The sequence below is a fragment of the Carcharhinus amblyrhynchos genome, chromosome 27, assembly GCF_965287045.1.
Source record: "Carcharhinus amblyrhynchos chromosome 27, sCarAmb.v2.hapA, whole genome shotgun sequence".
NCBI lineage: Eukaryota > Metazoa > Chordata > Chondrichthyes > Carcharhiniformes > Carcharhinidae > Carcharhinus > Carcharhinus amblyrhynchos.
The window spans coordinates 23,754,667-23,775,881 of record NC_137350.1 but is presented as its reverse complement, the minus strand read 5'-3'; the positions used below and the strand labels follow the sequence as shown (position 1 = coordinate 23,775,881).

The following is a 21,215-nucleotide window of genomic DNA, read 5'->3' as shown; positions in this document are numbered from 1 at the left end:
TCCCCAAATAATTCCAGCCCATATGCCTCTGGAGGCTCCTCTGAGGAAATCATCAATTTTGTCACCAGGAGGTAGCATGGTGGCACAATGGTTAACATTGCTGCCTCACAGCACCAGGGTCTGGCGTTCAATTCTAGCCTCGGGTTACTGCCTGTGTGGAGTTTGCACGTTCTCCCTATGTCTGCGTGGGTTTCCTCCAGGTGCTCCAGTTTCCTCCCACAGCTCAAAGTTAGGTTGATAGAGCATGCTTAATTGCCCCTTAGAGTCAGGCAGATTAGCAGTGTAAATACATGGGGTTACAGGGATAGGGCCTGGCTGGGATTGTTGATGCAGACTCGATGGGTTGAATGGCCTCTTTCTGCACTGTAAGGATTCTATGATTCTAGAATGGGATATCACTGATTAAATGTGCTGGTTGTTAGCAATGCCCAAATAAGGATTTTGTGCGAACCTATCAGGCTGATGGGGGCATACAGATTCCAGAGGCTAAAAAAAGAAACTGTGACTAACTTTTTAAAGAGTTGTTTTTTTAAAATTCATTCATAGACGAAGGGTGTCGCTGGCTGGCCAGTATTTATTGCCAATCCCTAGTTGCCTAGTGGCTCTGGAGTCACATGTAGGCCAGACAGGTAAGGACAGCAGATTTCCTTCCCTAAAGGACGTTAGTGAACCAGATGACTTTTTCTGATAATTGACAATGTTTTCATGGTCATCAGTAGATTCTTAATTCCAGATTTTTTTTAAAATTGAATTTAAATTCCATCATCTGCCGTGACCGGATTCGAACCCGGGTCCCTAGAACATGAGCTGAGTTTCTGGATTACTAGTCAAGGGATAATGCCACTAGGCCATCACCTCCCAATTTGGATAATGATCATTATCCATTTTGATAATGATTTTAGAGATTGCAGCTCTTCTGTCTTCTAGTGTCACACCTCAATTTACCTGATGACATGCATTCTCAGCTTCTGAAAGTGCCCAGATCTGTGAGAAAAGCCACTGGGCATCCAGTCTACGAGGTCCCTGATTCATCATTGACCTTATTCTGTTAACAGATCAGCATTGCCACAGTTTGCAGTGTAGTGTGAAGTTAACAGGGTGCTCAAAAAGCAATTAATGGCGATCACTACCAAAAAGGCCATTACAGCAATTTCAGGCACTTAATACTTAGTACAGCTATATATAAAATTACTAGTGGTGTGTTTTCCAATCAGTGCTGTTAAACAGCATGTGAAATATTGGCCAGGAGCAGTGTGAAGTGATTTAGTACAAGGGGATCATCCAGACTTTGCATAAGAATAGAGGATAAATGGAAACAGTCCCCAGAACAGGCCTCTTCTGGTTACTTAATCCATGCAATTAAAAGAGCGAAAAGAAATTAAAGGTGATTAGTCAGTTATGGTTTCTACATGAGTTGTATGTGCCCAAATTTATCATTTGCTTGGAGGGAACAAATTATTTTCTGAGCCACTGTTTCCAAATGTTGAGCAAAAAAGGACAAAGAGAAAGAACTTCCCAAATGATTCCAGTCAAATTTCAGATCGCACTTCCACTGCTTGGGGTTGGGTCCTTTTGTTGAGTTGAAAACAGGACAGTGGGCTTTATGTGAAGATATAGAACCAGCACAGACTCGGAGATGTGCCGTCTGTGCAGGATTTCAATGATTTAGTGATGTGGGCAGAGCGGTTGTGGGATCAGGACTCAGACTCTTCCTTCTCCATCAGTTACCATGCCCTAAGAAGGTGTTGGTGACCATTGGATTGCTCCATGATTGTGCTTGACAAAGTAATGCAGCAGTTTGCTGTTGCCTTCTGCAGTATGGCTGAACAGAAAACTGTCCTGTCCTTTACCAGGCACGCTGGAAACACTTAGGGGTTGATAATGAACTTGTTTGCCCAAGTTATGCATGCACCTTTCATTGCCATCGTGTCCTGAACTTGGTTCTTGAATCTGGAGCTTTTGACACAGAGGTAAGGATGCTATTACTTAACCACAGGACCTTCCTGGGGATCAGCACTAGGTATCTGATATTTCATAGAATCCCTACAGTGCAGGAGAAGAGACCATTAGGTCGATCGAGACCCAACCCCTCTACCCCACCCCATCTCTCTAACGCCACACACTTAACATGGCAAATCACCCTAACCTACACATCTTTGAACACTGAGGGGCAATTTAGCATAGCCTATCCACCTATCATGCACATCTTTGGATGTTGATCACCAAGCACCTGGAGGAAAATCCAGACAGGTATTAACATGACTATGGATCAGTGCATAGTGGGATTCCAGGCTGTTCACAACCTTATATCTATACAAGTGTTCTGACATAGTACATCAGCCAACTAACATATAGGTCTCACCAACAAAAACTGATGGCCTGTTAAATGGAAGGTTGTGATAGCATGGGAGGAAACCTACACAGTCACGGAGAACATGTAAACGCCACACAGACAGTCAGCCAAGGCGGAATTGAACCTGGGTACCTGGCAGCAGTACTAAACACTGTGCCACCGGGCTGACACACTATTAGGAGGTAAGTAGCCTAACATCAGTTGAATTCATGCTCTCACAAGCCCCTGGCTGGTTTTGCAAAATGTTTCAATGGAAGAAACCAGCGCTGTAGAAATTAAGCGCCATCATCTCCTTCATTGTCACTGATAAAACGACATGTATTCCCTGTCCAATTTTTGTGTTTAGCAATTGGTTCAGTCTCCCGCTCTGGTGCCCTCAAGTAACACATCTGCATCCTCTGCAAATCCTCCACATCACCCATAATAATCAGTAACAGTGGATAGGCCATTATCCTGCTTTCACCATTGGTAAATGTACAAATAGTAATTGCCTCCTGCACGAGTGCTCTGGATGGCAATGTTGGCACGAATAAGCTGGCAAAAATGAGAGATTCTAGGGGAATGAAGTTATAGTACAGGTAGGACAATTTCCAGACTGCTAGGGTGAGGCCACAAAGCTGTACTGGCCCTTTGTTGACATGAGAGTCATGTGCTGGCCATAAATCACATCATAACTAGGTCATTTAAACCATTATTTTTCAGTCTAATTGGATGCAGCTTTAATCTAGCAAATCTCCAGTAGTGATAGTGGAGAACTGAGAGGCGAGAATAAGCTTTTAGCCATTTTGACAAGACTAATGGCACAGCAGTACGAATGGTTGGGCAATTTGCAAAGGTTTGGAACTCGTGGCATATCTCAATTACTTCACAAATTGTTGAAATGTGTACACAATAATACAAAGTGCCAATAATGCATCATTCTACAGGTGCCACCGCCCCATGACTTTAGGCCCATTGATACAGCTTCCCCGGACAATAATGTTTTATTTATTAGTATCACAAGTTGGCTCACATTAACGCTGCAATGAAATTACTGTGAAAATCCCCGAGTCGCCACACTCCAGCACCATTTTTGGATACACTGAGGGACAATTTAGCACGGCCAGTGCATCTAACCCACACATCTTTCGGACTGTGGGAGGAAACCAGAGCATCCAGAGGAAACCCACACAGACATGGGGAGGATGTGCAAACTCCACACAGACAGTGACCCACACCGGGAATTGAACCCGGGACCCTGGCACAGTAAGGCAGCAGTGTTAACAACTGTGCCATCGTGCCTTTGCAAAAGAACAACCCTGTCACCCCATGGAATAATCTAGTGAACCAATTGATCAATCAATATTCATGGGTGGTGAATGTTGGCTTTGCCCCATATTTGATTATAGCCTCAAAGGTAAGCGGTGGTTGGTGGAAAATAATCAGAAGTGCAAACCTTCACTTATTGCTTTATTTCTTCCCCCATCCCAAGTTTCAAGTTCACCAGGCTCGACTGTTGAGACCCAACTACTTATCTTGACAAAAATGATATTGCTCAGCATGCTCCTGGCATCAAACATGGGCACATTCTGGCCTGAGTACTGTGTGGATCAATGAACATATCCACAAACCATGGAATTTGAGTCTTTTGGTCCATTTTGTTTCTGTACAATTGTGATTCCTATTAACGTTATTGTTAAAAAAAAGTTGGTAATCGTTGAGTTACTAACTCAAAGATTTGGGCAGGGATAAAATGTTTGAGTGCTTTGGATTAATTATTGCGTCATTTAACATTGTTCCTTAATTCATTCTACAGCATTGGGGTGGCACAATGGTTAGCACTGCTGCCTCACAGCACCAGGGACCCAGGTTCAAATCCAGCCTTGGGTGACAGTCTGCGTGGAGGTTGCAAGTTCTCCCTATCTCTGCATGAGTTTCTTCCCACGTTCAAAAGATGTGTGGGTTAGGTTGATAGGCCATACTAAATTGCCCCTGAGAGTCGGGGGGCTAACAGTAAATATGTGGAGTTACGGGATAGGGCCTGGGTGGGGTGGTGCAGGCTCGATGGACCAAATGGCCTCCTTCTGCACTGTAGAGGTTCTATGACTGGGCTTTATGACTTACCTTGTCTAGATTCCACATCATTATCATCAGCAGTCCTTTTTACAAAGGAGGAAAGTCAACCAAAACATTCAGATAGGGGGATTGAGGGTGGGGAGGGTGTTGGTGGAAGAGAGATCCTTGTCAGTAACTTGATTTTTTTCTTAAGTGATCCTGATAGTAAAACTACTTTAATACTGTTTCGATGTTGACAGATTTGTCAGTGGAAAACTGGATTTAACTATGTGGAAAGTTCAGATCAGGTCCTATTGAATTTCCAATAAGCTGGGAAACTATATACAAAAACCCTGCATTCCTCAGCAAAGAGCCAAAATGATGGTCTGCATTTTATCCAGAAATCTCCATAATCATTTAATTTTGTTGTGTTTCTCTGTGCCCAGGCAGAAAAGATTCTTGGATTAATTTGAAAACGAGGAGAAGGTGGCAAGAGAGGAGTTGGGTGAGAGATGCAATAAAAGAAAGCAGTAGAACAGGAGGGGAATTGGAGATGTCATGGAGCACGAGAAATAGAAGCAAACCAATAACCACAAAATAATTAGAATCATAGAATCTCTACAGTGCACAAGGAGGCCATTCGACCCATCGAGCCTGCACTAACAATCCTACTCGGACTCTATCCCCGTAACCCCACCTGTTTACCCTGCTAGCCCCCCTGATGCCAAGGGGCAATTTTAGCATGGCCAATCAACCTAACCCACTCATCTTTTGTCTGTGGGAGGAAACAGGAGCACCTGAAGGAAACCCATGCAGACACGGGGAGTTTATGCAGACTCCACATAGACTGTGACCCAAGGCTGGAATTGAACCTGGATCCCTGGTACTGTGTTAATCATTGTACCACCGTGCTGCCCTCAGTTAGTAAGCAAATTAATTATTAAAATTCATTGAGTAGACTGTGCCACCATGCCACCCAATCATTGAAACAAACTATAGGGCAGCATGTGGTGGTTAGCGCTGCTGCCTCACAGCTCCAGCGACTGGATTCAATTCCAGCCTTGGGTGACTGGCTGTGCAGAGTTTGCACGTTTTCCCAATGTCTGCCTGGGTTTCCTCCGGGTGCTCCAGTTTCCTCCCACAGTCCAAAAATGTGCAGGTTAGTTTGATTGGCCATATTAACTTGCTTCTTAGTGTCTGGGAGATAGCAGGGTAAATACATGGGGTTGTGAGGATAGGATGGGATTGTTTTCGGTGCAGGCTCGATGGGCCGAATGGCTTACTTCTGTACTGTGGGGATTCTATGATTCAAAATCCAAGAAACAATGTGAAAAAATGAGCAGGAAAATTATGGATGTTTCAAAAGAGAAGTTTTGAAAAGATTCCCAACCTGAAATGAAAAGCAATGGAAATAATTCAAAGTTTCCATGCTTTCTTTGCTGGTGCATCCAGTCCTGTGTATAAATGGAAAATTAATGTAGAAAATCATTGGGAAAACGTGATTGCTGCATAATGGTTTCATGCTGTGTAAGTGCCAAACGGAAAATGCATTCCTTGCGACATTGCAGCAATTTATTAATCAACTCACATTGAATCCCACCTCATAAACATCAGCACTCAAGTCACACAGCCGTGTGGCAAAAAACATTTGCAGGGTAACTACTAATTATTTACTAGATGCTTGTAATTAATATTGGAAGCTTGCTATATTAAGGCATACAGAATAGGCCAGCAATATCTAATGGCAAAAATTAGTTGTGTCTCCACCAACTTTGTATTTTACAGTGGGAGTCAGGAGATTTAAAAAAAAATACAGGATTTTTCTCTGGCAAAAACAGCAGTGGAGATCTGCAATGTAAGCACTGGGCAATTCCAGATAAACAGTCACCTGATCTGAGTATAGATTTTCAATAGGCCCCAGCTCTACCAAGTCATCTGCTGTACAGAATTCCTGATTCAATTATAGATTTCCAATGCAGCTTACAATGACCTATTTATCCAATCATAGCACTAATCCAAGTATAAGAGCCTCTTGATTCAGGGGTAAAATTTGCCAGAATTATTTGTGTGTGAGGTCAGTGATAATTAACTGAATAGAATCCCCTTCCTGCCTAATTTAAGCCTACGAACTGGGGTGATGTTGTGGCACAGTGTTTAACACACTTATCTCACTGTGCTAAGGACCCAGGTTTGATTCCAGCCTTTTGTGTGTGTGTGTGTGTGTGTGTGTGTGTAGTGTATATGTTCTCCCTGCATCTGTGTTGGTTTCCTCTGGGTGCTCCGGTTTCCTCCCACAGTCCAAAGATGTACTGGTTAGATGGATTGGCCATACTAAATTGCCCATTAGATGGATTCACCATGGAAAATGTGTGGATTATCATGTAGAAGGAATAAAGGAAATATACAAAAACTGTTTTATTTGTAATGAGTATTCGATTTGGAACAGTCTAATCTACTTAATTAAAAATATGTTAGCATATGTAATATCTTTAAATCCCCAACCAGCTTTGGCCAGTTCTGATTGTAAGCATGACTTTTTAATTGTAAGTCTAAGCACTTCAGCAAGCACAGTATTCTTACAAGACACTGGAGTTTCATGTTTCACGGGGATAGGGTGAGGTTTAAAGGGCTAGGGTGGGGGAAAGGACCAGGGTAAGGTACACTGTCAGAGAGTCGGTGCAGACTCAATGGACCGAATGGTCTTTCTGCATTTTAAAGTTCCACTTGCTATCTTGTAAGATCTACTTTCTTTCTCACCATATTGCAATTTGCACCATCTCTTATTCATCCTTACGCAGTGCAGCTGATTAACTGCTCACATTTTCCTGACCTCTTCCTCCAACCGTAAACTTTATCTAAACTTTGGTGTTGGCTAACTACTTTCCTAAAATATCTCATCTTCTCTGCTAACTCTTTTCAACGTTTCCATTGTTCACTGATTCACTGACATTTTTCAATCTTTTTTAAAAGAATCTATCTTTAAATATTTACCGAGGGTTGAATTACTGGATGAACGATTTTCTGGACTGTGCGTGGCACTAGGGCTCACAAAGCGACTCGCTTTCACGTGATTTATGGAAATCTTTGATCCAAGTGTAGTGTTTCTTGGTAAGCTAGTTACACATTTATCAGCTCACATTATAATAACATTATGTTGGGGGCACACAGGGTTAGGTAATCTGCAATTCCTAATGTTTCCAAGTAATATATCAAAATAAAGTTAGGAACAATAGAACAACAGAAGGTCAACATTAATAAAGATGATAAAGCAAAAGGAAATATAACTTATCTTTCCCTTGGATCTTTCCCATCTTGTTTTTTTTAGATTTTTCTTTGTTCCATTATTTTAATTTCTTCTGTCTTTCAGTTATTTCTTTCTCTCTTTCTTATTGAGAGCTGTGTCTTTTCTTTCAGGTGGATCTAATACATCCCAGGACTCTATTTTAGAGTAGTGCAGGATGTCCTCCCTATAGTGCCGTGGCTAATACTTTCCCATGATGTGGAGATGCCAGCATTGGACTGGGATAAGCATAGTAAGAAGTCTCACAATACCAGGTTGAAGTCCAACAGATTTATTTGATCGCACAAGCTTTCGGAGTCTCGCTCCTTTTTCAGGTGAGTGAGGAGTTGTGTTCACAAACAGGGCATATACAGACATTAACTCAATTTACAAGATAATGGTTGGAATGTCAGTCTTTACAGGTAATCAAGTCTTAAAGGGACAGACAATATGATTGGCGAGAGGGTTAAGCACAGGTTAAAGAGGTCTGTATTGTCTCCAACTAGGACAGTTAGTGAGATTTTGCAAGCTCAGGCAAGTCGTGGAGGTTACAGATAGTGTAACATGAACCCAAGATCCTGGTTGAGGCTGTCCTTACGTGTGCAGAACTCTCCCCACATTCCACATTACTGAAAAAAAGTCTGGCCATCAGCACATTGCTGCTTGTGGGATCTTGCTGTGTGCATATTGATTGCTATTTTTCCAAAGGTGGTAAAATGCTGATTCCCTTCAGAGCTCAGCTCTGAAGGGAATATCTTGTAAATGTGTTTCTGTGAGAAATATGTTTTATATGTTGCTGTCCAAATCAGGTCAATAGCCAATGTCTTTTCCCCAGGGTAGTGGGGCGGGGGGGATCCAAAACTGAAGGGCATGGGTTTAAGGTGAGAGGGGAGAGATTTAAAAGGGATCCGAGGGGCAACTCTTTCACTCAGAGGGTGGTGCGAATATGGAACGAGCTGCCAGAGGAGGTGGTAGAGGCGGGTAGTTACATTTAAAAGACATTTGGATAGGTACATGGATGGGAAAGGTTTAGAGGGATATGGGCCAAACTGCAGGCAAATGGATCTAGTTCAGTTTGGGAAACCTGATCATCAAGGACAAGTTGGGCCGAAGGGTCTGTTTCTGTGTTGTATATCTTTATGGCTCTAACATCCTGAGGTTGTGAAGTTTCTGACGTAAGTACCAGTCTTTTTTTTGCCTCCTTTTTCGTCTTTTTTTACCCCGAGGACCAACAAGTTTATGAATGGGCAGTAGATGGCGAGCTGGACCCTATGGGAGTGCAACTCGCAAAGTGGTAAGTTTACTGCCCAAAGTTCCCTGCCTACCACCTTTCTGTTTGTGATTTCTCTATAGAAGGGCCAGGCAAGTGAGACTCCTATTGAGAAGTACACATTCATAACATCATTCGTTTGTCAAAACATCCTGATCTGATAAGAGGTTGATTAGAATTCAAGAAGGTGGGCGCCACTTACCAATCAAGAATTAAAAATTGAGTGGTAATTTCAGAAATTTGCAATGCTAGTGCTAAGCTTTTCAATAAGGTTCTTCAACTTTGAAATGTGAAACTCCAGTGTCTTGTAAGAATACTGTGCATGTCGAAGTGCCTAGACATACAATTAAAAAGTCATGCTTACAATCAGAACTGGCCACGGCTGGTTGGCGATTCAAATATGTTACATATATTTACATATTTTCAACTAAGTAGGTCAGGCTGTTCCAAATTCAATACTCACCACAGATAAGCAGTTTCTTTTATTCTTTTTATTCCGTTTACACGATGATCCACACAGCCCCATGTTAAAATAGAGCTCCATATAATGTGAACTGAATTGGCTTATCAATTTAGTTTTCCTTATTTAAACTCTTTCTTCAAGGCAGTAAGCAAGTATTACTCCCTTACGTAGTTATCTTAACAGTTTTACAATGGTTTCCAAACAGTTGCTGTCGGGTCAGCCCAGAACCGAGTGATAATTTTAATTGGCTTCTCTTTCCCTGTTTAAACTGAAAAGGCTAAGGGTTAACAATGCTACGCCGCATAGAGAGAAATCAAATTGCATTCTAACATGGGGAGACTGCAAGACAATCTGATTAACCCCTATCCTCAAAACAAGCAAGCAAGGCTTTTAGCCCCAAATACAAACACACAAGATTGCCTCCGTAAACCATTGATTTGAAGGTTGTCTTCATGCCTTGTGCCCTGGACTATAAATGTATTCTAGTATGTTTAAGGTCAGCTCCTTGTAGTCTAATTGATTCGGAGCTTTCTATATTATTTTGTTGGTGATTTGGAATGGTTTTAATAGCTCCCGAAGCCTGTTTGCTGCAAAACTCTAATATTTACACTTATGAGAACTCTCCCTTACTCAAGCTACTTGCTTCTAGACTCTCTCTGATCACAAATAGATGTAACTTCCTTCTGTGACATCACAGACTATTGCAGTTATCCTTTTGTGAGATTGAATCAGGTCACTGTGTGGCATTTGAACGTTCTCCCTGTGACTACGTGGGTTTCCTCTGGCTGTCCCAGTTTTCTCCTGCAGTCCAAAGATGTGCATTTTAAATTGATTGGCCATCTAGCATTGCCCCTAGTGTCGGGGCATCTAGAGGGTAAATATGTGCAGTTACAGGAATAGGGCCTTGTGGGATTGTTATTAGTGCTGGCTCGATGGGCCAAATAGCCTCCTTCTGCATTGTAGGATTCTGTGATTCCATGGCAGAACAAGCTTATTGACCTGCCATAATATCTGGGTGCCATTTTTAAGGTGGACCTATGAGGTTGGAAGATGGAGTTCTTTGGGGAAGCTGTAAGGTCCACCTGAAAGATGATTTCTCCCCCTCCCCCACCACACCCCAACCTCACTCCACCCACTGATGTGGTGTTCCAGGATTGCTGTCAGCCTCCATCATGAACATTGGAGGCAGCCCCAACCATTCTTCAGATGATTCCCAAATTTACACACTATGGCCTGAATTCCCTGGTCTCGCACGCATTGCTAGCTCTGCCAGTGAGAATGGACAATTTGGCGCTCAGCGGGACAGGAGAATTCCAAATGCCTGTGAGGTGGGAGAACTCTGGCTGATGCTGTTCCAGACATGTTCTAGAATGGAGTGTTTTCCCGTCAGTGTAATGGAGAATCGGACATTTTGGGCAGGGAGCGACTCTGGTCAACCTTCACTTGCATCCCAGTAGTGCGATACCAATCGGTTTCGCGCCAATCTTCAGCAGGATTCTCAACCCACCATGGTGGATGCCAGTGGAAGATTTCATAATTCACACCAACGTGAAATCTATTTTTGGGACACCCGCCATTGAACCCACCGATGGAGCTTGGAAGAATTCTATCCAATGATTGGAATCTTCCGTCCGTTTGTGCCTGTATGATCTTCCACTCCCATCGACACTGCACTCTGCCATGTTTTTCCCGATGGTAAGGGCATGCATTCAATGGGAAATCCTGTCAACAACAGCAGGACCAGAAGACCAGCCAATGATGGGCCACCTCTGTGAGAGACACAGTGCGATGCACAGAAAATACACCCATTGTCTCTGTGGGGAAACAGAATTGTGTCTTATATTAATAATTGTGAAATGTGTGTTGTTCAACAGATCTCACAAAGAGGTTCTGATTCTTTCTTTGCTTAACCGTGTTTATTACCTACTCATAACTATGCACCTATATGAAAGCAAAATACTCCAGATGCTGGAAGTTTGAAATAAAAGCAAAAGATGCTGGATGAACTCAATAGGTCTGGCAGTGTCTGGAGAGAGACACAGAATTAATGTTTTGAGTCCAAGTTTATTAAATTTATTATTATTGTCACACGTAGGCTTACATTAACACAGCAATGCGGTTACTGTGAAAATCCCCTAGTCGCCACACTCTGGCATCTGTTCAGGTACACTGAGGGAGAATTTAGCACGGCCAATGCACGTAACCGGCACGTCTTTCAGACTGTAAGAGGAAACTGGAGCACCTGAAGGAAACACAAGCTGAAATGAGGAAATGTGCAGAGTCCACACAGACCAGGAAACAGACTTGAAAGATTAACTCTGTTTGTCTCTCCACAGATGTTGCCAGACCTGCTGAATTTATCCAGCATACTATAAGGTCAAAGGTAGAAGCTGTCTCTATATTTACAACGACACGCGTCTCTATCCAGTTCAAGAATCCTCTCTAGACTTAGATCATAAGCATTCCTTTACATTACACTGTGGATGCTACTATACTGAGTGACATGTTAGCCCTTTCTATGGTAAGAAGTCTCACAACAGCAGGTTAAAGTCCAACAGGTTTATTTGGCAGCATAAGCCACAAGGTTTCGGAGCGCTGCTCCTTCATCAGGTGAGTGGGAGTTCTGTTCACAAACAGGGCATATAAAGATACAAACTCAATTTACAAAATAATGATTGGAATGTGAGTCTTTACAGGTAATCAAGTCTTAAGGGTACAGACAATGTGAGTGGAGAGAGGGTTAAGCACAGGTTAAAGAGATGTGTATTGTCTCCAGCCAGGACAGTTAGTAAGATTTTGCAAGTCCAGGTAAGAGGCTATCGGCCTCTGTACAGGTTTTCTTTATTAATAAATACCCTCTGTGTTTCTGATTAAGTCTGTGAGTATGCATCATTACATTGGCAATGAGGATGGGATGAATTATTGATGACACTGCCTGTGACCCAATACGTGTGTGTATTCTTTTTTAATCAAAGTCTGAACCCAAGATCCCGGTTGAGGCTGTCCTCATGTGTGCGGAACTTGGCTATCAGTCTCTGCTCAGCGGTTCAGCATTGTCGTTTGTCATGAAGGCTGCCTTGGAGAACGCTTACCCAAAGATCAGAGGCTGAATGCCCATAACTGGTGAAATGTTTCCCAACAGGGAGAGAACATTCTTGCCTGATGATTGTCAAGCAGTGTTCATTCATCCATTGTCGTAGCGTCTGCATGGTCTCCCCAATGTACCATGCATCGGGACATCCTTTCCTGCAGTGTATCAGGTAGACAATGTTGGCCGAGTTACAAGAGTATGTACTGTGTGCCTGGTGGATGGTGTTCTCACGTGAGATGATGGCATCCGTGTCAATGATCCGGCACATCTTGCAGAGGTTGCTGTGGCAGGGTTGTGTGGTGCCGTAGTCACTGTTCTCCTGAAGGTTGGATAGTTTGCTGCGGAAAATGGTCTATTTGAGGTTGTGCGGTTGTTTGAAGGAGAGAAATGGGGGTGTGAGGATGGCCTTGGTGAGATATTCGTTTCATTGATGATATGTTGAAGACTCCAGAGAAGATGCCCTAGCTTTTCTGCTCCAGGGAAGTACTGGACAATGAAGGGCATTCTGTCTGCTTTGTCCCATGTTTGTCTTCTGAGGAGGTTGGTGCAGTTTTTCACTGTGGCACGCCGGAACTGTCAATCAATGAATGGAGCACCATATCCCTTACTTAAGAGGGCATCTTTCAGTGTCTGGAGGTGTCTGTTGCAATCTTCCTCATCTGAGCAGATCCTGTATATATGGAGGGCTTGTCCATGTTTAGGGTGGAAGCTGGAGAAGTGGAGCATTGTGAGGTTATCCATGGGCCTGCGGTACAGTGAAGTGCTGAGGTGACCATCTTTGATGGAGATGCGTGTGACCAAGAATGCAACCAATTCCCGAGAATAGTCCATGGTGAGTCTGATGGTGGGATGGAACTTGTTGATGTCATCATATAAATTGTTCACCATGAGTCCAAAGGAAGAAAATGTCATCAATATATCTAGTGTACAGCATTGGTTGAAGTTCCTGTGCGGTGAAGAGGTCTTATTCAAACCTGTGCATGAAGATATTGGCATATTGAAGTGTGAATTTGGTCCCCATGGATATCCCGCGTGCATGGATGAAGAACTGGTTGTCGAAGGTGATGACATTGTGGTCCAGGATGAAGCGGATGAGTTGTAAAATTGCATCTGGAGATTGGTAGTTGTCAGCGTTGAGTACTGAGGCAGTTGCAGCAATGCTATTGTCGTAGGGGATGCTGGTGTAGAATGCTGAGACACCCATTGTTATGAGGAGTGCTCCTGGTTCAACTGCTCTATGTGTGCTTAGTCTTTGAAGGAAGTCCATCGTGTTGCGACAAAAGCTGGGAGTTCTTTATACAGTGAGTTTCAGGATGCCTCGACGTAGCTGGAGAGGTTCTCGCACAGGGTTCATTGCCCGATACGATGTGGTGGCCTTGTGTATCTTCGGGAGGCAGTAGAGATCTCCAACGCGAGGAGTACATGGGATAAGAGCACGGAGGATGCTCTGAAAGTATGGATCAAAGGTCTTGATCAGTCTGTTGAGTTGGCGGATATGTTCTTTGGTTGGATCTGTGGGTAACTGTCTGTAGTATTCCTCGTTGTTCAGTTGTCGGCACACTTCTTTGCAGTAATGCATTCTGTTCTGTATGACAGTGGCCCCTTCTTTGTCTGCTGGTTTGATGACAATGTTGTGGTTGGTCTTGAGAGCGTGGATGGCGTTGCATTGTGCTTGGGTGATGTTTGGGGCTATCTTGTGAGTGTGGCTGATGAATCTAGCATTGACGCACCTCCTCACAGCTTGAGCATACATGTCGGGTCGAGGGCAGCAGCCTTCCGGAGGAGTCCAATTCGAATCTTTTCCTCTTCGGTTGCTGCACCGCTGATCTCTCTGTCGGCTGTTCTGGTTCATTGGCTGTCTCATTGTGTTTGCTGTTGGCCTCTTGGCCAAACCAAGAACAGGAAATTTGAGAAACTCGGCATCACCACCAACAGCAACCAAGCCTCCCCTGGTACCACAGTAGAAGACAGTACCACTGCAGGGAAGTCCATTGTCAACTTGTCAGACTACACTTCAAGCAGGTGAAATCAAAGTTCTCGGCCGAAGGCTCAATTTCTGTCCCACCACCAAAATAGACCCCATCAGTTTTGCATCGGACACACAGGAATTCATCAGACAAATGAGGCTGTGGGAGTTCTTCTACAAACCCCAAGAGGCCAACAGCGAACACAATGAGACAGCCAATGAACTGGAACATCCGACAGAGAGATCCACGTTGCAGCACTGCTGCCTCACAGCACTAGGAACCCGGGTTCAATTCCAACCTTGGGTGACTGTGTGGAGTTTGCACATTCTCCCCAGGGGTTTCCTCTGGGTGCTCCAGTTTCATCCCATGTTCTAAAGATGTGCAGGTTAGATAGATTGGCAATGCTAAATTGCCCTTCAGTGTCCCAAACTGTATAAATTAGGGAAATTATCAGGTAAATATATAGAATTATGGGAAAGGGCATGGATGGGATCTACTGTCTGGGAATCGATGTTGACTCAATGGGCCAAATGGCCTCCTTCTGCACCGTTGGGATTCTATAATTCTACAGGTGTTGCTGGATTGTGGGGCGAGTGTAGGTCAATGAGTGCTGGGGTAAGAGATAAACAGAACTTGGTGTGCGTAAGGTCAGCCAAGTTTTGGATGAGCTCAAGTTTATGGAGTGTGAGAGATGGGAGACCTGCCAGGAAAGTGTTGGAATAGTCAAGGCTAGAAGTGATAAAGGTATGGATAATGTGAGCTGAATGGGGGGTGGAGTCAGGAAATATTACAGAGATGGCACAGTAGCACAGTGGTTAGTACTGCTGCTTCACATTTCCAGGGACCTGAGTTCGATTCCCGGCTCGGGTCACTGTCTGTGAGGAGTTTGCACATTGTCCTCGTGTCTGCATGGGTTTCCTCCCACAGTCCAAAGATGGGCAGGTTAGGTTGATTGGCCATGCTAAAATTGTCCCTAAGTGTCCTGAGATGTGTAGGTTAGAGGGATTAGCAGGTGAAATATGTTGGGATATGGGCGTAAGGCCTAGGTGGGATTGTGTTCGGTGCAGACTCCATGGGCCAAAGGACCTCTTTCTGCACTGTAAGATTCTATGATCTATGATAGGCATTCCTGGTGTGGCTATGTGGCAGTAAAGATGGCATGCTCCAGTCTTGTGTGGAGCTTAAACCCACAACCTACTGATTCAAAGTGGGGGCGCTGCCACTGAGCCAAGATTCAGACCTTTGCCAAGGAGAACCGAGGTGACAACCTTCACAAACGAGGAAGATAATGAGCCAGAACTCCCAGTATTAATTGTTATCCAGTGATCTGAACTGGAGAATGCCCTTGTGTACTCAGCAGATGGGAGTTTGACTATGATGACCCACATAGTTACATAGATTGCCAATGCTCACACATGAAGAATGGCTGGATTGGGCAAAATACTAGCAGGGCTGCTAATACTGCAGAAGTGTCCTGGACATGAGATGAGGCATGAAAAGGGAATGAACAGAGAGAATAGGCCAGTGCCATGATTTTCTTCTGAGGTAGTTCAAAATGTACACAAACTCTGGCCTTGCTTTGCCAACATTACTGGAAGGCGGGTTTAATTGTTGGTCCTTTTATCAGCTGGCTACAAGGTTAACAACAGCCATTTTTTTAAAAAGAGGTAGCTTTCTGTAGTGCCACACAACTGTCCTCAGACTGGAGGACATGTTGTTTTCAAGGTGATATTATGGGCAGGATTTTCTAGGCTCGCTCACCCCAAAAGCAGAAAATCCCACCTGAGGTCAACAGACCTTGCTATGATCCGCCCCTTGCCCGTTCCAAGTCCCCATGATGGGTGGGACGGTAAAATTCACCCCTATATCTTGTTGGTAGAGGCATCTGGTCAATCTCACTTCATGTATACAGAAGTCTCAGTCACTACTCCTCATTCTATAAATGAATGAATGGTCAGTCAAACCAGCCACTCCATTCAGACTGTACAGAAGGAAAATGGTGCTGTACCAACACAATTGATATAACACAAGTCCAAAACCAGGAAACATAGGAATGCCCTCAGGAAAGAAACCATCAAGCCAGTAGGAGGTTGAACAGTTTGGGGCTGGTACACGGTGTGCGAATTCAACGTGCTATTTAAATGTCTTCTGTATTTCTGACCGACAATTCACAAAATATTATCGCATAATCTCCTTGAATTCAAACACAATGTAATCGCGTTCACAGCCAAAATGTTCCCTTTTATCTAATCACTCCCGCTAAATAAACAGCATTGGAAGGACAAGTCTTCTCTTCAGTCGGAATAGATAAAGTTGCCACAGTCCCAGATGACCGTGGGAAGCTGTCCACTTTGAAGGGGAGAGCAGACTGGTGGTGATTTAATCAGCGGATCACTACACCTCAGGCGAGGGGCAAGATTGAGAAGGCAGAGCCTCCTTGAATAACCTCAGCTGGTGCGGGAATTGAACCCACACTGGCATCATGAACCAGCCATCCAGCCAACTGAGGTAGCCAACTCCACCCCTCCCTCTCCCCCGTCCCCAGTTTAGTTTACTTATTAGGCCACAACTAAGTTTACATTAACACTGCAATGAAGTTACTGTGAAAATACCCTAGGCACCACATTCCAGCATCTGTTCGGGTACATTAACGGAGCATTTAGCATGGCCAATGCACCTAACCAGCACGTGTTTCAGTCTGTGGGAGGAAACTGGAGCACCTGGAGGAAACCCATGCAGTCACGGGGAAAATATGTAGACTCCCACAGACAGTGGGAATTGAACCCAGGTTCTTGGTGCTGTGAAACAGCAATGCAAACCACTGTGCCACCATGCTGCCCCTCACTAGGAATATGTGCAGGAACTCAAGCCACAAGCTCTAGTTTCACATTTTTTGGATTTGATTTATTATTGTCCCATGTATTGGGATGTAGTGAAAAGTATTGTTTCTTGGGCACTATGCAGCCAAAGTATACCATTCATAGCGTACAAAGGGGAGGAGAGGAGAGGGTGCAAATATAGTATTACAGGCATAGCTTAGATCAGCTTAATATAAGGAACGTCCATTCAAAAGTCTGGTGGCAGCAGGGAAGAAGCTGTTATTGAGTCGTGTTGGTACGTGATCTCAGACTTTAGTATCTTTTTCCCGACAGAAGAAGATGGAAGAGAGTATGTCTGGGCTGCGTAGGGGTCCTTAATTATGCTGGCTGCTTTTCTGAGGATTTTATTAGGGGAGAAGCAAACTGATTTCAAGAGGAATGAGTCTGTGCCGTGGCATCAATGACTGGTTGCAAAGCCTCCCTAGTAATTTTCACTGCGCATCATCTCTATTAACCTTCTAAACTGAACTCTTCTTGCAAATTTGTCACGCGACATGCAAGCGTGAGTGTTCAATTCATAACATGCAAAACAATTCATGATATTTCTGGTTTCTGCAGTATTTGTGATCCTTTATTAGTAATTATTAACACTTATGTACCAGATTTCACAATGTTGATGTTTAGTAAAGGCCAAGAGCAAGCAGCGTATCGCATTAACAACACAAGCCTTTGCCCTTTATTTCATTTCATAGAAGCTGCAAATTGAAATCCGCTATGTCGATTAAAGGAAAGATGCAGCATAAGATGCAGACACTCAATCATAAGGAAGCACTGGAGCAATGCCAAGAATGGTCAGGAAGAAATGAATTTTTAGGAGTAATGCGCAGGTATATTCACTTTATCAAAAATATCTCTCAAAGGAAAAAGTACACAAAGATCCAACAGGACTCCCGGTGCTCCAGTTTCCTCCCACATTCCAAAGATATATGGGTTAAGTGGATTGGCCATGTTAAATTGACCCTCAGCATCCCAGAATGCATAGGTTAGGGGGATTAGTGGGATAGATATGTGGCATTGCAGGGATAGCACCTGGGTGGGATTCTTGTCAGAGATTTTGCGCAGGCTTGATGGGCCAAAGGGCCCCCTTCTGCACTTAGAAACACAAAATTCTAACAGGGTCAGACAGGGTAGATTCAGGAAGAATGTGGTGGGGGAGTCCGGAACTAGGGGTCATAGTTTGAGGATAAGGTCCCTCTTAGAACTGAGGTGAGGAGTAATGTCTTCACCCAGAGTGTGGTGAATGTGTGGAATTCACTGCCATCAAATGCAATTGAGGCTAAAACATCTGATTTCAAGAAGAAATTAGATATAGCTCTTGGAGCTAGGGTGAATCGGAGCAGGCGAGGAACATACCAAGGGAAGGTCTGTAGACCACATGCGGGATTTTCCAGTTTAAGAGCGAGCAAGGCTGAAAGATCCCACCCAACATCTCTGAATAGGTTACCTTTGAAAGATGTGCCTTTCAAATCAACTCACATAAATCTTTACCATCTGATGGTAGCACATTCAGGGTCAGTATGACCTTTCTTTCTCTCCCTCTAAGTGGTAACAATTGTGTAGAGCATGACTCCCTTTCGTCTGCTCCTTCTACGGTAGCACTGCTGCTTCACAGCTCCAGGGACCTTGGTTCGATTCCCGGCTTGGGTCACTGTCTACGTGGAGTTTGCACATTCTCCTTGTGTCTGTGTGAGTTTCCTCCGGGTGCTCTAGTTTTCTTCCACAGTCCAAGGGTGTGTGGGTTAGGTTGATTGGCCTTGCTAAAATTACCCCTTAGAATCCTGAAATGCGTAGGTTAGAGGGATTAGTAGGTAAATATGTAGGGATATGGGGATCGGGCCTGGGTGGGATTGTGGTCAGTGCAGACTCAATGGGCTGAATGGCCTCCTTCTGCGCCGTAGGGTTTCTATGATTCTATGAATCTAATAGTTTAAACAGCTGACAACAATAAATGCAAGCGAGTTTGAACCATTCAGTAGCTCACACTCATTATTAACCATACAGGCAGGTCCTGTGGAGTTTGCACATTCTCCTCATGTCTGCGTGGGTTTCCTGCAGATGGTCCAGTTTCCTCCCACACTCCAAAGACGTGCACGTTAGATGGATTGGCCAGGGTAAATTGCCGCTTTGTGTCAGGGGGATTAGCAAAGTAAATATGGCAGGTTACGGGGATAGGACCTGGATGGAATTGTTGCCAGTGCAGGTTTGATGGGCTAAATGGCCTCCTTCAGTACTGTAGGGATCCTATGATTAAACGATTCCAGCTGAATTTCGTGGAAGACATTGACTATCCACAAGAAGTTTCCTCACTAGGGTCAGGTGAGTCATACAGGACTACACTTTATGCCACTTCTTGCAGTTTATTGCTGCATTTTCCTGCATCACAATCGCGGCTACGCTTCAAAACAAAACGCTGCTTTGACTGTGAAATGCTTTGGGATGTTCTGAGCTTGTGGCATATGCTACACAGATGCAAAGTCTGTTTTTTCTCCCTTGTTGCTGAGTTAAGAAGCATTGATGGAACTGACTTTTCCTGATACTCATGAGAGTGGGGACGGGTGGGGGAACCAAGACAGGAAATCACATTTTGCAAACTTATACTTAAGTATGCTATAAAAAGTACCCCATATTGTATTACAGTGCTGTCTTGGTGCAGAAATGTCACAGCTTCTGATAGAAATCTATTTAAACCCCACAGATGACTTTTGTATTTGGACTTGCTTTTCTAGAGAAGGTTGACCTTCCATATCATTAGGGAGTGTTTCCTGTTTATCACACCCTTTCCCTCTACTTTTCCTGCTTCTCGTGTTTTTCCAAGATAAAATTCCAAAAATTATGAAACTGATTTTGTGCCTTTGTTGCATTATGGAATAACTTCAAAATTATTGTTCACTCACGTCTGACTTTGCTCCTTGCTCTCCTTTCCGCTTTTTCCTCCTCTGATTACATTTTCCACTTGCTTTTTCTTCCTCATTGCTTTCCGCCTTGTTCTGTTTTATTCTTTATTCATTTTCTATGCTTCGTTCTTTCATTTCTCCTTTCTCCTCCCACCATATGCCTTTGCCACTCCAGATTTCAAGCTCACAATGCACAAAGAACAAAAACAGAAAATGCTGGAAAATCTCAGCAGGTCTGACAGAATAGAACCTTTCTCGCCACAGATGCTGTCAGATCTGCAGAGATTTTCCATCATTTTCTGTTTTTGTTTCTTGTGCATTGCAAGCTTAAAGTCTGGAGAAGTAATAATAGGGAAACAAAGAAATGAACTGAATAGTTTCTTTGCATCAGTCTCCACAGTGGAAGACACCAGTGGGATGCCAGAGCTCCAGGAGAATCGGAGGGAACAGGTAAGTGTAGCGGCCATCACTAAGGAGAAGGTTCTGGGGAAACTGAAAGGTCTAAAGGTGCATAAATCACCTAGACTGGATGGACTACATCCCAGCGTTCTAAAACAGATAGCTGAGGAAATTGTAGAGGCATTGGTGGTGATCTTTCAAGAATGACTGGAGGCAGGGAGGGGCCCAGAGTTTGTAAAATAGTTAATGTAACACTGCTGTTTAAGAAGGGACGGAAGCAGCAGACAGGAAATTATAGGCTGGTTAGCCTGACTTTGGCAAGATTTTAGAGTACATTATTAAGGATGAGATCATGGAGCACTTGGAAATGCTTGATAAAATAATATTGAATCAGCACAGCTTCGTCAAGGGGAGGCCACGTCTGACAAATCTGTTCTTTGAGGAGGTAACAAGGAAGTTAGATAAAGGAGAACCAGTGGATGTAATTTATTTAGATTTCCAAAAGGCCTTCAACAAGGTGCTGCATAGGTTAAGTGCTCATGGTGTTAAGGGTAAGATCCTGGCATGAATAGAGGATTGGCTGAC

At 43.8% G+C, this 21,215-nt stretch overlaps 1 long non-coding RNA gene across 1 annotated transcript; it reads left to right on the top strand.

Moving 5' to 3' along the window:
* Positions 1–5,393: 5,393 nt before the first annotated feature.
* LOC145359242 (uncharacterized) lies at positions 5,394–10,124 on the top strand. Its single transcript, XR_013889557.1, has 3 exons — positions 5,394–5,546; positions 7,802–8,002; positions 8,894–10,124. It is a non-coding gene; the product is annotated as an uncharacterized LOC145359242 (long non-coding RNA).
* The last annotated feature ends 11,091 nt before the right edge of the window (positions 10,125–21,215 follow it).